Source organism: Cygnus olor, chromosome 2 (genome assembly GCF_009769625.2).
Source record: "Cygnus olor isolate bCygOlo1 chromosome 2, bCygOlo1.pri.v2, whole genome shotgun sequence".
Taxonomy (NCBI): domain Eukaryota; kingdom Metazoa; phylum Chordata; class Aves; order Anseriformes; family Anatidae; genus Cygnus; species Cygnus olor.
The window spans coordinates 108,731,528-108,748,057 of NC_049170.1; the positions used below are offsets into that span (position 1 = coordinate 108,731,528).

Consider the following 16,530-nt stretch of genomic DNA (forward strand, 5'->3'; position numbering starts at 1 on the left):
TTGATACCTTTCCATACAATGCATTTCTTAAATGCATTTTCAAAGTGAATTCTAGATGGTTTTACTTATATTTAGAAGTTGTAATGGGTGCCTTGAACCTGCTTAATGAATTCTCAGTGAAAGTGTTAATAACACATTTGATATTAGAACACTCTTCTATTAGCTGAATGAATGAGTTGGCCTTAAGCCAGCAATCTTTCCACTTGAGTATACAGCTAGTTGCAGAGCTAGGCTTTTGTTACCTTGACTAGCTTCAACCTCGTTCATTCCTTGCACTCTCCTATCTGTGTACAACTTTTTCCTCTGGGTTTATTCTCCATTTATTAGATCTCTGAAAGATACTCTTGTTCTGTATTTGCAAAGTACTTTGTGCAGGAAAATCAATCATCCTAAGCATGGTTCCTAGGCATTAAAAATATATATATATATGAATATTAAATACTCTTTTCTTGAAAGCCAGCAGCTATATTGAGGTGTATCCTTTATGTGCACGGAGCTGTTTTGATTGCATGGGATGCAGAGGGATAAAATTTCCAATATATAGGCCAGATTACAGATTATATTCACAGAAATGCTAGAAAATAAGCAAGCAAAGCATCATAGGCAACTGAAAATATATTTCTCTGGATTCATGCCAGCTTTAAGGGGAATTGTTATCTTCTCTTACAATGAGTAATTCCAGGTTAAGATGTCCAGGAGGATGAGAATGTATGTCTTTCTACTGCCTGCTGACAGCAGGAGATAATTCATCATCCAGTAAAGCTCCTTCCGTCCTAGGTCTTGGCCTAAATCCAGATTGTCCTAGGTTCAGAATACACTGGCTTTAGCTAGATCAGCTTGTAATTGGCCTTTGGCTAACTCCTCTATGAGTCCACTTTGATACCAGGTTGTAAGTATTCAAAGCTGGTTTATTTGATGCTAGTTTGATGCTAATTTGTTTTCATGGCAAAGGAGAACCATTTGTCTTCTGAGCACATTTCAGGTTGAGTTAAAGAAAAAGTAAATCAAATTATTAAACTTTGAATTAAACAAACAAACAAAAACCTGATTAATAGGAAACCAGCTGATCAGCCCTTTTGAATTTAAACTGTATGAGCTTCATCTCTGAATAAATTCTGTCTTCTTAAAATAGGCACCATTTGCTTCTGTCTGTGAAGGTAAGAATCTGGTTGATGGTCATGGGTTCAAAGTTCCCTGGGGATTTAAAACAGTTCATATAAAATGAACATTTTCATCTTGGAGATAAAGATGGGCTATTGTTGGTTCTTATAGTCTGCTAAAGAATATTGGATAATAAACAGACTATAGAGAGAAAAAGTACTAAATTTTGAGGAAGGAGAGATACCATGGTCATTTGTCACAGATTGATATTGATAATAGCATTTAGCAATTTCTAGGATTTACTTTTTACTTTAAGACTGTGAATTTATCAATTTAAATATGCATGTAAATCAATACAAAATAAACAAATGAAAACACACTATCTTTGAACAGGACTTTTTAGCTACTTTGGCAGAACAAGTATAATCTCAAGTGCTCTCTCCAAAACAGTAATTTAATGATGAAGAAATAGGACTTCCACAGTTTCCCTCAGGAGTCTGCTCCAGAGACCAGATACAGATGAAGTAACAGGTCAAGTTGGTAACTTCAAGGACACCATAATTTCATCTCACCTCTTCACAGATAGATTTATGGCATTTATAGTAGAAAATAAAATATGATTCAATAAAAAGCCACTTCTTTCCATAAGCATTCTTTCTTCAAAACAATTTGTATTATTCTTTTTAAAGACAAAATCATGTACTACTGCTTTTTATTCTTCTTAACCCTGCTGAAGCACTGTATTAGTGCAAGATATGACTGTTTTATCTATGGCTTAAAAAGCAATGTTATTAAGCACTAAATCAATGGCATACTCCCGAAATCTTTCTGTCCTTCAGTAATACAGAATGAACAGCACCTGTTTTTTAACCCCAGCTTGAGTTTTCAAGGACGACAGTTTAAAAAACTCTTAAATAAATGGAGAAATAATTGAAAAGAAATTAACACAGGACCCTATGGTGCTATTCTTAGTAATATCTTTTAAACATTTTACCTACACTTAAAATATTCTGTCCCTTTTGTTGCTCTCTGGTCATCCTGGTGGCCATTGCATCCTCTTGATCACAGCTGCACATTTAATTATCAAATATCAAAATGATCTTTCCTGAAAATCCAACTCTCATATATGATGTCACTCGTTTTCAAATAAGTTGAAAGCTGCCCTTTTTCTTGACTTCAGCTTCCCTCCATGGCAGTCAATTATGCCAGCTTTATAGCCTTCTTGTGTCACCAAAGAAGCAAAAAGAAGCTATATAGCAGAAGTTCTTCCCCAATGTATAACTAATCACCAAATTGCTGACTATGCTGTACTGTCGCACTTTTCATAGGCAGGAGAATCTGATCTCTTGTCGTTGGCCAAATTCTTTTTCCTTACACCATTGGTGTCAGACACTGTACAATATGCTAAAGGTTCCTGCCAAAGGTTTCAACCTTCAGAGACACTGTATTGTGTATGCATGGTGATTTATTCACAGTAGTTTTGTGTCCTTTACTGAATGCCATTTTAACATTAAAATAAAATTTAATGTGTATTAAAAGAGGAGCTAAGTGTTTTTTTTATTTTTATTTACAAGCTTTTAGGAGTGAAATGTTACCAGGTCAGATCAAAGTCTTCGGTGCTGGGGCTCAGTTGTGCAGGAATGATTTATATAAGAATGCTGTTAGATATGTTTTACTGCAGCCTTCAAAAAACTTTATAAAATATACTGAGATGCACAGCACTTTACAGAGTCTTGTAGATCTTTAAGACTCTGCTATCTCAACTGAAGACTAATTGCAGATTAGTGTACTGATTATTAGAAAATAAAAATTTCTGGATAGCTAGCAGCTAGGATGTTGGAAGAAGCTCATAAATATTTCCTCTTACAGGAGTTATAAACCTTCTATCCTCCCTCACATATAAAAATTTGTTGGTGGTGGTTGGTTGGTTGGTTGGTTTTTAATTCTGAAGGCTGCTTCAGTTATTTGGAAACAAACGTGCAATAACAGAAGTACACTGACCAAAAACTAACATTTGAGGGCTTCTAGAAATGGGAACTGATGCTGTCTGAATACTGCTCATAAGGGAAAAGGGCAATGCCATTGAACAAGTGCTGGCAACATCTTGAACAAACTGTCCTCCCTGCTTTTGGAGGGTGAAAAAGCCCCAAATACCTGGCAGAAACTGCTGTAGAGAATGCAGAGGAGAATAATGTTAATGCACACATTTTTCCATAACTATTTACAGAGAACTTCTGAAAGAGGTTTGCATGACTTTTCATAACTCCTGTAGAAACAGGAACATCCTCTATATATGCAAGTTTTAACAAGAAAGGACTTCTCTGGAATAATGCAGCTATAACTCAGTTGATGAAATACAGAAGTCTGGGTATTTTAGGAGATCTGAGAAGCCCTCACTTGTTCAGTTGCTAATACTAAACTAAAACTTTTAGCATTGCCTTCCATACTAAGGCCTTGTTTTGTGAGCAGCTGTAAAATTGTACCACTACCTGAAAAAATGTCTACCCTGAGACAAAAAATTGTTGAAAAGTGTTCTCAACAGAGTTTTAAAAACATCTTAGGTAGCTTCTTCCTGTATAGATTTTGGGTTGTCTTTAATTTAACTACAGGCCCTCCATGAAAGACCGCTCTTAATTATAATTACACTGATACTGTTATATTATGTCAGTTTGGGGCACTTTACAGATTACTGATGGAAAATAGGAAGTAATACTACTTACAATCTGATAAAATGTTTTGTAATCCTACTCTGCTGCTACCTTCATTGTAAAATTCCTGTATAGTTCCATGGGAGGAGAAGCACTCCTGACATATCCACCTGTGCTATCTTCATTGACGTTATCAGCTCTTTAATGTGCCTTAAAATAATTCCTTTCCCATACTTGACTGACACCTTTATTGATGGAAGTCTTAATTATCGGTCTTTCTGGAGTCTTACTGTTAAAAGATCCTGTGGAAAGCTCTCCCCAGAAACACCCTAATGTGAGATATCAGCATATCTTTCAAGCACAAAGTGGAAAGCAATTGAGCATTTTATAAAAATTTGGGTTTAATATTGAATATGGGGCTTTTTGACAGTTGTGTAGTGCTTGCCACTTGTATATCAAGTAGAAATCATATAAAAAACTAGTGAAGAACAATGAACACACCAAATTGTTAATTCTTCTGATTTTTTTTTTTTTTTTTTTACATTATAGGAAAAGGAGTCAACAATCTCATCTCTAAAACTTAAGACATTTTCTGTCTGCTTTAATGTAGTTTCTGCATAATTCCTTTCTTGCTCTGTGATAGGTTTAATAAGTAGTCAAAAACTCTATCTCCTTACTACATTTCTATATAAATGGCAAGATTATTGCTCAACAGCAAATCTGGACAAATCTATCTATCATTGGTTTATTTCCAGTCATTTAAGGATGGGAAGGGAGTTGAGTTCCCACATCACAAAGTCCTGCTGAATATTCTTTGGACTGCTCTCAAGAACAGTGTTGCTTCAGTAAGGCTGTAGTATGAAAGACTTTCTTTTAAGAATATTTTAGTGATTTACACAGGCTAAGCTAGATTCAAATCACAACCATACTTCTGAAATCAAAAACAAAAATATAAGAAGCCAGCTAGTTTCCACTTCTCTTGGTAAACAACTTTCCATCTGCTAAATAAAAGTACAAAGTTTTATTTTTCTCATCATGCTTCATGCCGTATATGATTAAATTATTAATTATTCAAGTAGGTTTGAATTGATAGAATTACTAGAAAAATGAAGCCCAGGTCTCAGTCTGGATCTCAACTGACTGTTGCAGGCTGCTTGATGTGCAGCTGGTCTGAGCAGATAAAGAGCATCTCCCACTGTTACCTGTAGCAGGGAAAGAGTAAGCCTAGCTCACGTGGTAGAGAAAAGCAGTTTCTGTACAAACTAGTCATGGTAATTTTCAGCTAGCTCTGATTGCTTTGTGCTATTTGTGCTGCCTTTTCAGGAATTAATGCAGTAATAAAATATATCATTTTATCTAAAAATACCTCACTTAAAGTCCTAAGTGAGAGACAATTTTCTACATGATTACTAGTCTTCTCATTCATGTGAGGTTCTTATAAAGCTTTATGTTTCTTCACTATTCTGTCAAAAGGAATAAAAATACTCCTATGGTTGTATTGCATTCCACTTAAATTTATATGCATGTACTTTAAAAATGTGATATCATAAGTTATTATAGCACTCTTTAATTAGGAAATTGAATGCACCTCTTTGATGCAAATGTTTACAAACAAATTTGTACTTCGCCATTCTCTGAGCTTTGCTGTATCTCAATGTCTGGAAAAATACTCATTTTACAGAGGGAATTTCATGGGCTTATTCATTTGAATTTGAATTTTTCATTCTTCACTTGAATTTGTCCGCTTCTCTTTATGTTTATTAAAAATAAGATTACTGTTGATATCACCAAAGCACATCCTACTGGTTGAAAACCAATAGGGTGGTTGTTTCTAACACTGAACAAAGATTTGAGGGGTGGGAAGGAATATGTCGTTCTCAAATCTATTTTACATCTTCCAGAACAAAGACCTCATTCACCAGACAGCTTCTGCCTTAATTCTTGATAGAGCTTGAAAGTCCTAGGTTTTGTGGAATTACATGTTTCTTTGATAGCCTGAAGGTCACAAGAATAACACCTATAACAAAGCATTCTTTTACTTAATCATAGAATAATATGTATCAATCCCAAACCAACGCTAAACTTGAAGATTTTTTTCTCTATATTAAGCAGTTACGCTAAGCTGATAGTGCATTTGCTGCTACTCTTTTCCAGATTTTCTGGATGAATAACCAGTGGCTCACCAGGCCTTCTTATCATCCATCCTTTACTGTGAGCATGTGGTAATCAATGTAGTTCTACAAGGTGAACTATTACCTGTTTACCTTTTCCTTGGAGGGCACAGGTCACTTAGGATTTACTCACTGGGAACAGCTGCTTTACTCCATGACCTGTTAATTCTTTCCCATTATCTATTAGGCTAGGGAGAGGAATTTGTTACAAGGTTGTTTTTTTTATAGCAAATAATTAGATAGCATTAAATGAGACAACCCACACAATTCATCTACCTAGAATATCACCACTTTCAGTACAACACAATAGAATAGGGCAAAAAAACCTTACTCTGGGTGTGGCAGATATTAAGTCTGTTCAGTATAATATAATATCAGGAAACTGAAAGCATTTTAAATAAATTTTTCTGGACAGATGTCTTCTCCAGGTTACTTAGAGGGAGAGGAGAAAAACAGAGTTTCAGGTTAACGGGTTCTGCCATTAATCAGATTAGAGGCAGAAGCTGCTAAAGCTGTTCTTTTGCCCATGTGGGAGATACCCTTATAGCCACCTTCAGAATGTCTTCTTGCCTCGAAGCACCAGCTGATATGGGAAGGGAATGAGAAAAGCGTGCATGTGATCTTTGTAAAATTGATCTACGTGTGGCAAAGCTAAAAATGAAAAGAAAGATTGTTAACATCTATTGTGTAGGTAGAAGATATATCTTGAGTCTGATAGTGAAACTTTCTTTACTGTGTACTCTGAGCAGGCCTCATCCTTCCCAGCTCTTCTTGTGCCTTGGCGATGTGTGTGCCTCCTCAGGAGGAAAACTTTGTGTGTTTCTACAGAAATTGCTCTTGACATGCAAGAGTTGTTTTGACAGTAGGTGGAGGAAATGAGACATGGGAACAGAGAGAATATCACTGTTATACTCTCCATGTTTCAGTTGCTCTGCTCATGCCCAGTCTGCAAGGAGAATGACAATTGAACAAAAATGTGGTACTGTGGCAATATCAATATTTACAGTGAATGGTAAGTATGAAGGCATGACAGGTCAGAGTAGGATGAGGGATGGAAGGAAATTTTTCTATAATGCAATGAAGAGTGAACCAAAGGATTTAGATATTGATGTGAAAGGTGATGAGGTTATCTGCAAAGTTACAGGCAAATGCTTAGAAAGCAGCACCACTCAAGATTTTCAGAGTCTCTGTGATGACTTTAGATGCCTCTTCCCCAGAAGTTAATGGAAGACACGTATCTTAAAATCTTAACCATTGCTTAGTCATCATTTTGTGTCATATTTCCGTGACAACAAACTGTAGATGGCAAATTGTATGATCAGTTATTTGAACTCACAAATAAAAAAGAAATCTTATGGATGCTGACCATCCACAACTTCACACTTGTAAGCCTCAGTCATAGAAAGATAATTCAACAATAAATGCGGAATGCCAAAAAGCCACAGAGGCTCTGAGGCTTAGTAAAAGCTAGTTAATCGAGTGGTTCTGACCTATTCTCCAGTAGAGGGCAGCGATGCACAAAGACTAACTATTTTCAAACTCCTAAATTCTGTAACATGGTAAATATCAGCATTTGAAGAAGATCATGTGAGCATACAACTAGTTTAATTATCTAGTAATAACAGTCCATAAGATGACCGCTTTCACAATCAGTCAAAGCAAACAGAATTTCGTTCAGGAAGAAAGAGATCCTGAAAGCACGAGTCTAATACATAAGGACATTTGCATTTTGGGTTACTGAAAGTTAAACTACAGATGGTTGAAAAAATTAATACTGAACTATCTCAGCTACCCAGGCCCTTTAAAATGTTCCCTTTCCGATTCCTATTTTTCTGATCTGAAAACTGTTTCCAAACATTTTTCTTCTAGGCTTTTCTTTATTCATTTGTTCCTTGTTCACCTACATTTGTTCATTGTCTGTACTGAAACCCTCTGCTTCACAGGCTGTTCTCAGTTTTCTTTGTGTGCCATCTTTCACACAGCCCTGTGAAGAATCTTTACTCTCATCCTAGAAGTCTCCCCCTCCAAGCTGCATATCTTTGAAGACACCCATGAGTACTAAGATGACTAGTACAGAGAACTGCTACTCCTAATGTTAAAAGGAAGAGCAGCCCACAAAGAACATCTACATCACTATGAAATACAACTTCAATTTCTTACTCCTCCAAGATTCAGATTCCTCTAGATCAGTTCAGAAGACAATTTATGACAAGACTTCCCTTTTCTACCCTGTTGACCCGGACTAAAGTCAGGCAAACAAGGAGCATCCAGAAAAGTGACTGAATGGTTTAGATTCACTCTAAGGAGTGCAAGTAAAAAGGAAGAAAATTTCCATACCAGCCTGTATTTTGAATTCTGATAGCCTCATGCACAAATGTCTACTGTTTCCTTCTAACTCTCCAAATTTCAAAAGAAATTGTGTCTCCATCATTTGCTAGAAGTTTGCGTGAAGCCCCAAAATGTTATGTTTTCATTTACTATCTAGTTCTACTAACTAATATAATCAACTTATGAAGTACAAATATTTATGTAGAACTATCACATATAACATGACAAAACCTTCCTTATGACTTCATAAGCCTATAGAGGACAAGCTAAATTTTCACATAAATACAGAGAAAGATTGCATAAATTCTACTATGAGGTGTACACATCTTCATATTTTAAACAACAGATTATGCTGCATTTGAAGCTAGTTTGAAAATACATATCATGATGACAAGTAAGAAAATTTTTTCTAATACATGAATTAATCTAGTGCACAGGGTACAGTTGTATGTACAAACATCAATCAAAGCATTGAAATTTTCACTATTTAACTTATTTGCCTGAGTTAGCTCAGATTCAGCATCTGTGTTTCAGTTAAAGAATCAAAAGAGCATGTATATCTTTACATTAAAAAATAAAAGAAGAAAAACGATAAAAAAATAAAACCTTTGGAGTACAATTTATTAACTATGTCATACTGAATTGATTTATACAACTTTAGTAACAACAAATTTGGTATTTTTAATTTTATTGCAGGACTTGTGGGAAGTCTCAAAGTATTTTATTGTGAACAGATAAATCTTAGTAAGAGGTACAATCTTTCTGATTATTTTCTCTTTACACCACCTATTATATCTGCAACCAAAAAAATAATTATTAATAGATTGACCTTTTTTTCCTACTTCTTCTGTTGGTTGGTTGCTAATTAACATAATTATCAGTCATCAGAATTTACTAGACTAGATATGATCTACATTTGTAATTAAAATGTGAACATCTCTTACTCCTTTCTGTGCCCCCAAGACATTAGATCTACATCATCCACTGTAAAGAAACAGAAATGAGTATAACATTATAAATGATATCCCTACCAAAACTTTTCATCCGTGTCATTTAGGTCTTAAAATAACCCTTTTTCTACTACTAACTTTTAGCACATACATATTACCAGTTTTGTACAAAGAATAAAATAGCAAGGATATTTCTCACAAACTTTTCCTGGTTTGGGGCTTTATGAAATCACATTTTGAAACTTGCTAGCATGACCAACAATTGACCTTACATGAATGACTACAAGAATAATTTGCTCTTTCCTGAACTGTACATCGAAATATAATTTATATACAAATGTAGATATATATCTAGAATATGGATATTATATTTACTATTTGGCAAATAATTGATTTGAACATACAATCATTGTTCAATACCTTTTAGTAACTCATGCCCTGAAGTTGAAATTTGAGTTTACTTGACTGGGCATGCAAATGTCAGAGTGTCTGTGCATTAGCGCAGCCTTTCACCGTGTTTTCAGTTTCAATACTTGCAAACATATACGTATGTATATTTCTGTGAATATATTTTGCACTTGTCGCTTTCCACTAGCTGTGTCGTAAACCGAAAAATACAATCAAAGGCAAGTCACGCAGGGCTTTTCACCAATGCTCATGCCTTCCTGCCATCCCTTGCTCCCTCCTGCCCCACATCCTTGCTACTGATCACTCCCACGGAGAAACTACAAGAGATTTCACTGCCACTACGACCCGCACGCTCTGGGGGTGCCTCTACCAGCGTCTTCTGGGGCAGTCCCGCGTCCCTTGACTCCCGAGCCCCGCTCTCGGAGGATCGAGACGCCTCGTGCGGCGCCCTGCCCTCCCGGGCGGCAGCGGCGCCCCAGGCGGCACGGCGCGGCACTGGCGCGGCGAGCGCGGTGCTGGCCTTTCCCCGGGGACACGGTGCAGCCCCCTCCACAGAGGAGGCCGAGCGGCTGCGGAGCGGCGCGGGCGCGTCGCCGTGGCCCGGGGACGCTCACCGGACGGCATTTTCTTTGTAGAAACGTGGATTATTTTTTTTTATTTTTTTTTTCTTCTTCAGCTGATCCCCCTTGGCTCGGTCTGCCCGGGGTGCAGCAGAGGCCCCGGGGACAAAGGCCCCGGAGGAGTCTTTTCTGAAGGCGCGTCCTTGGAACCGGGAGGGGAAGGCGGGCAAAAGGGGCCGGGGCTGCGGAGCCGTGGGGCAGCTTGCGGTGCCCGGCCGCCGGTAGTAGCGAGCGGCTCCTCCGGTGGTTGGGCTGGGGAGCGCTGGGCTCCTCCTCCTCTTCCCCCCCGAGCCGTGCACAGCCGGGTGTGTGGCTGACTAGTCTCCCCGCGTCTCTCTTTTTTTTTTTTTTTTTTTTTTTTCCTCCATGGGTACACACACCGAGACACGCACATGACAGTACTTCGGTGCAAGAGCCGGTGCATCGCCAGGAGGGCTGTGCTTCCACTCCGGGCACGCACGCACACGCACACGCTGCTGCTGCTGCTGCTGCTGCTGGAAGTCTTTCTACACGGGGATTAGCAGCCGCCTGTCTCTCTCTCTGTCTCTTTCTTCTCCTTTCCTTTCCTTTTTCCTCCTTTCCCTCAAATGCTTGACTGACGGACAGGGGGCATAAAAAGGTAAATGCTTGCGTGTGCTGTTTGCTGACTATACCGACGGGTGATCGTGTTTTGGCAGCGTGCGGCGCGGTACGCCCTCCGCTCGCCAGGCAGGCAGCCTGCCCTCCTGCCGCGCCGGCGGCTGCCGCTGCCGCCGCTTCCCGCGGCTCCCCGGGACTCTCTTCTTGGGGGATCAGGCCGGCTGCGAGAGGTGTCGCTTCCCCAGCCCCCCCGGTCTGTGAGGCAGAGGTTGCCGCTATTGTGCTCCTAGCAGCTGCCACCTCAGATTGGGAGCGTGTGGGAGTGCTTAGCGAAGGTTTCGCGGGATGAAGGTTGCTATTAATTGCCGTGTGCGCGGAAGAGAGAGGTCTTTTCGCTTCGGCAGGGAACCCGTGCATTATTAATCAGGGCTGGAGAGTGGCAACGGGAGGACCACCCTCACATCGACACCCCCCCCACCCCCCCGCTTTGCTGCATCATTCAACTGAGTAATTTCTAGCTGGCCTCGCGTTGAGGGGCTTTTATCCCGCCCCCACTTCTTCGCGGGTATTTTGGCAGCCACCAGGGATAGCGCCGAGGAGGGCAGTCCTCCTTCCCCTGCCGCGAGGGGCGCCCCCTTCCCTGGGGAGCAAGCGAGCGAGGCGGGGGCAGGGACAGGGGCAGCCCCCGCTCCCCAGGGTGGGTGCTCTGTACCCCACCGCCCCCCGGGCACCGGGCGGGCTCCACAACTAGTTATCGCCTGTTGTTCCGTCCGAGTTTGTCCCGTGTCCCTCCTCGGCTGGAAAAGAGAAGCTCGGTGAATTTTTGCCCTATTTTTTTTTTCCTCACTCCTAGCAAAGCCTAGAGGCGGTGCTGCGCGGTGCATCCCCGGCGGGAGAACCGCGGGGCTCGCCCGGAGCCGAGCAGGAGCTGCCCGGCCGGGCCGTAGTGGGTGACAAGCCGGACTTCCATTCCCTGGGGACACCCCAGGCCGGGAAGGATGGGAAGAGAAGGGAAAGGAAGAGAAGGGAAGAGATGCAGGCGGCGTGAAGGAGCCCGCGCTGCCGGGGTGCTCGGGAAGCGGAGGTCGGATGCCTCCGGGAGGATGGCAGGGAGGAGGAATGTCGGGCTCACCGCGGCCCTCCCCAGCTGCTGCCCATCCCTCAGCGGAGGCTCCTGAAGTGCCCAGTGGGTGATTTGAGAGCAGCCCCCCTTCCCGGCCTGGGGAGGCCGGGATAACGGAGAGGTGCCGAGGCGGGAACCTGGGGAGGCCGGAGAGGCGCAGGTGTGGGCGTTTAGCAGCCAAGAGAGGCGGTGACTGCATCGGCAGCCTCCCGGCGGGGGGGCGGGTTAAAGCGCTCCCGCGGGAGCTGCGGGCCCCCCACCGCACCGGTGCGCATCGCCTCTAGCGCGCTGAGACGTGCAGGTGGGGGGGACAGGGACACTCACTGGGATACACACACACCGCCCCGATCCCCTCCGCTCCGCCGCGGAAATTGGGCGTTTAGCAAGGTCTGTTATATAATTATGTCTTTTTGTTGTCATTAAACCCGGCTCAGGATGCCAGCAAGGCTGCTGCTGTAGCGTGCTCTTTTCTAAACCAGGCTGATGCTTTTATTTGATCTCGGAGAAAATGTATGGAGCAATTAGTGTTTAAAGGGAAGTACTTCGGTTTTACACGATTGATTTCAGGTAGTCCCGTTTCATTCGTGTTGTTTTCTACACCTGTCAGAGATGTGTAAATGTAATGTTAAAGGCAGAAAGAAGAAAAAAATAGTAATAGAAGCAAAAATGGTGAGAAATGTCGCTGACAACATGTGAAGCTAGTTTAAAAATGTGTAAGCTCTTAGCATACTTATAAATAAAAGATAGCTGTGCTTGTAGGCATGGTGTGTGCTTAGCTGGTTATGTTGGAGTGTATTTCAATGTTAATACACCTTTAAAAAGGCAACACTAACTTGCAGTGGTGTGTGGGTCCATTGTGTGCTCTTCAGGTATATCCCCTCACTTAAAAGAGGTGCGTTTGGTCAGTGTCCACCAATTCAAAGGATCCCAATGGGTCCAAAACTCCAAACGGTATTCTGAGATAAATTCACTGTTAATAATTATAGGAAGAGTTATTTTTTTTAATGGCAACAACATAGTTCTTTATTTTCTTCTGTGTAGCTTACTGGCCTGTCTGATATTGTGCATTTCAGAGCTATTGAAAGTAGATAGTGTAAGCTAATGGAAACATACGGGTGTGAAATGTGCTGTTAATTAGGGAAGTAATCAAGTATTTTCAAAATAAATGATAAAATAGTGTTCTTTCATATATATCTGCCTGAATTTAAGTTGTCTTTCTCACCAGAGTGGCCCATGTTGACTATATATGTTTAATTTGGGGCTCGTTCTGGTCTATTTCTTATGAGATTAACACTCGCAAGTATATCAATGTAATCTGTGCTAGATATAGCAATGTTGTCCTTCCTGTAAAGGTGGTGCATCTCAGTGTAGCATTAGCCAGTGATGTTGCCATCTGGAAATACAAAAAGAACTGTATGAATAATTAATGACCTAGTATAATAAATAGAGTCGATCCCATACCAAGAAGCAGTAGTAAGGAGGCTCCACACCTTATTTATATTTTTTTTTTCCTCTTGCTTCATTTTTCACTCCTGGCTCATACCATCCAGTAACTCAGGCTTTCACCCAAGTTGTAGTAGACAGATGCAACACTCTCAAATGGGCATTGCCATTTTAAGAAGCAGCAGCTCAAGGCACTGGAACATGAAGTAGTTTATTCAACCCTTAATCTCTGTAACTAAACTTAATTTTTACAGCCTCTGTTGTATTATCTCTCAAGATTTAAGAAGGCTATTTTTGTCAGGGGCACATAATTAATACTTGTTCTCCTCTTATTCCAAATTTTGCCCTCGTGCATGAAGCTCATCCAAAGAAACCTGAAAAGGAGATCTCCATGGTAACGAGACAGAGATTTTTCTCCCTCACCATAGGTCAAGACTAGACACCTACCCATTCCTTAACTTGTAGCAGCATTCATTGGCACCTTCCTTTTTGTGGTTACATTGTCTGCTGGTGTGTGCTTTTCCTGTTGCCTCACGCTTCCAGAGTGCAGCTCTTGAGAACCATGCTACAGTGGATGAGCACAGTCCCTGCCTCTACACCATCTTTCCCGCCCCCACACATACACCTTCGCTTGCTTCATATTTGCTTCATATTTCAGGGTTCCTGTACCTATACAAATTGAGTATGGGATTTAAAGAAATAAGTTGTTTTCACTATCATGCTTTTGACTTGAAGACCTGTTTTGGCTCTGTGTGTAAGATCTGACAGAACCTTACTTCCAAGTCCGTTTCAGAAGGAAGGGTCATCGTTTCCTTTCTCTCTGTCACTCTCTTTTGTCTGTCTGTGTTCTTTTTTGGACAGTTTCCCCTTGGTGTTGCAGAGGTTTTGTACCAAAAAAAGCTGTCCGTATCTTTTCCACCAGGGATTAACTTTATTTTGTGAGTCAGTACATAATACCAGGATTGCTGTGTGGAGACATTCATGATAAAAAGATCTGATTTTGTCCTTACTCCATCATCACAGATCAATGATAAAGATCACTGCTTTCTGGAGTAATTTTTCTTTTTGTGGGTGGGATGGTTTTTGTTGTTTGGTTTGGTTTTATTTTTATTTTGTTCCCTATGTTCTTTCCTTGAAGGACAGTCTGCACAGGCTGTGTCTCAGTCCAAACTAAGATGAAGTGAATGCTTTGTTTTCCTGGTGATTCCGTAGTCAGATATTTAAAACTTTCAGTGAGGAACATAACATATTTCTATTCTCCTGTTTCTTTCTGTATTGCGTTTTTTTAGCTAAGGTCTCATGAGAGGATACCAAATGACTTTTTGAAAGTCTCCCTTAGGCTGCTGGTGCACTAGGTCTCTCTGGGCATATTTCCAGTTCTTTTGCCTTTCCCTGTGACATAGCTTGGGATAATTTGAAAACATCTGCTAGAGTAACCATCTTAATATAAGATAGCAGACATCATTTGTCACTGAGCAGTATGTCATTTGTGACTCTGTAATTGGAAGACAGAGGCTAATGCTGACTTTAGACTTTTTAACTTGTCTCGTTGGCAGATTGTCTATAGAAACACTTCATAGTGCTTTGAAATCATACACTGTATTTCTACCTTTCTGTATCCCTCTTTCTGAAAGAATTGCCTATGTCATTTGCAAATCTGTTCAAGAGCCATGATGGTGAAAGCTAGTACTTTTGTAATCTGGCTTGCCATGTAAACCTGTCCTTATGCATATCTTCAGTGTCTTCTAGTAGATGAAAATCTCTTTATAAGAGCTGCCTGTATAGCTTTTCCTTTAACTCTTGCATATGAGAAACTTCCATTCCCTTTCCACATGATGCCCTGTACCTGTCCTGGCAACACTTTAATAGCTATCCCCCATCACATTCACTTTCTTCCCTTTGAAAATTTTAACATCACCTGTAACTAGCTGAAGAGATTTTTCATCATCTTATTTCTCATACCAAAGAAACTAAGAATTTAAGAAATGGAATTCTGTGTGAAGGAAATGTACTGTTCTAGGTTGCTAGAATCCAGGTTTTGATCTTGAGTTGCTGTGTTTTGGATGGCAAAAGTGTATGGCCAACTCGTAAAACTCATAGCTAAAGATGTCAACTGTTAAGGGCAATGTCTTGGATCTAGAAGGTGGTGTTTGTTTTTGTTCTTTGTGGTTGTTTTTTTTTAAGATTTGTGGGCTAATTTTGAATGTAGGTTGCAATAGCTTGTTTGATTTGTAACAGCTTTAAGGTTTCAGCTTCTTAATACCCTGATGTGCTGAGGTAGTGCCTTTGCTAGATCCAGTCAAAGATTCCTTGAGTTTTCCATTCTTCTGCAGCAGGCATAGATGGTGTGAGGTTCCCACAAAAAAAATCATGTAAGAATTGTGCTTGAATCTTAATTTCATGCTCCAGGCATAAATAGAAACTGAAAATAGCTGTTTTCAATGCACATCATGATAGGATGGTAATAGTTGATTTTTAAATAAGAGGTATTGGAAATTTTCCAGCAAGTTTGAGTGTGACTTGTGATGCTAACTCTGCTTATAGATGCATATTTAGTTTCACTTCTATGGACTACTAGTCTCACTTACCTTCATCATTGTAATTTCAATTTTAGCAATGTACATCCCATATTGAAAGTCAGCATTAGGAATTACTCTTGCTACTGTTCTACTGTGGTTGTTGTTGTTGTTGTTTTTTTGTTGTTTTTTTTTCCTGTCATCAGCAAGAAAGTAAAGAGAAGTGGGGATGAAATCCAGGTTTCTGCATGCTAGTAGTGGTCTCACCAGTATCTTTCTATACATAATAAGGCAACAGTTCCTTTCTCCAGTAGAAGTATTGAAAACCAGTACGCTCCAGGGACGTGCAGCATCTCACAGGTGTCCACAGTACACAAGAATTTTCATCCTCTTTCCATCCCACAGTTGAAAGAATTTCAGAGTACTTGCAATATACCATTCACATAGTGTGAACTTGGCTTAATGGGTTGTAGGAGAATGTAGTACCTCATTTTCGAGGTGCTGGAACTGCATCTGTGCAAGTGTTTCATAAGAATATCAAAGGAGATTCCTTTTTACCTTCAGTTTTGTTTCTTCTGCCTATCTGTTCATCAGCCATAATACTCAGGCATGGTTTAGTCCAATCAAGTTGTCAACAGCTCTA

At 40.4% G+C, this 16,530-nt stretch overlaps 1 protein-coding gene across 4 annotated transcripts in view; it reads left to right on the plus strand.

Annotated features, from left to right (window-relative positions):
- Positions 1–10,394: 10,394 nt before the first annotated feature.
- The window catches only part of DLGAP1 (DLG associated protein 1), a 415,298-nt gene continuing 409,162 nt past the window's right edge, over positions 10,395–16,530 (plus strand). For all 4 annotated transcript variants that reach the window (XM_040550113.1, XM_040550116.1, XM_040550112.1 and 1 more), the window contains exon 1: positions 10,395–10,845. The gene's annotated coding sequence lies outside the window, so the exon portion shown is untranslated. The remainder of the gene's footprint in view (positions 10,846–16,530) is intronic.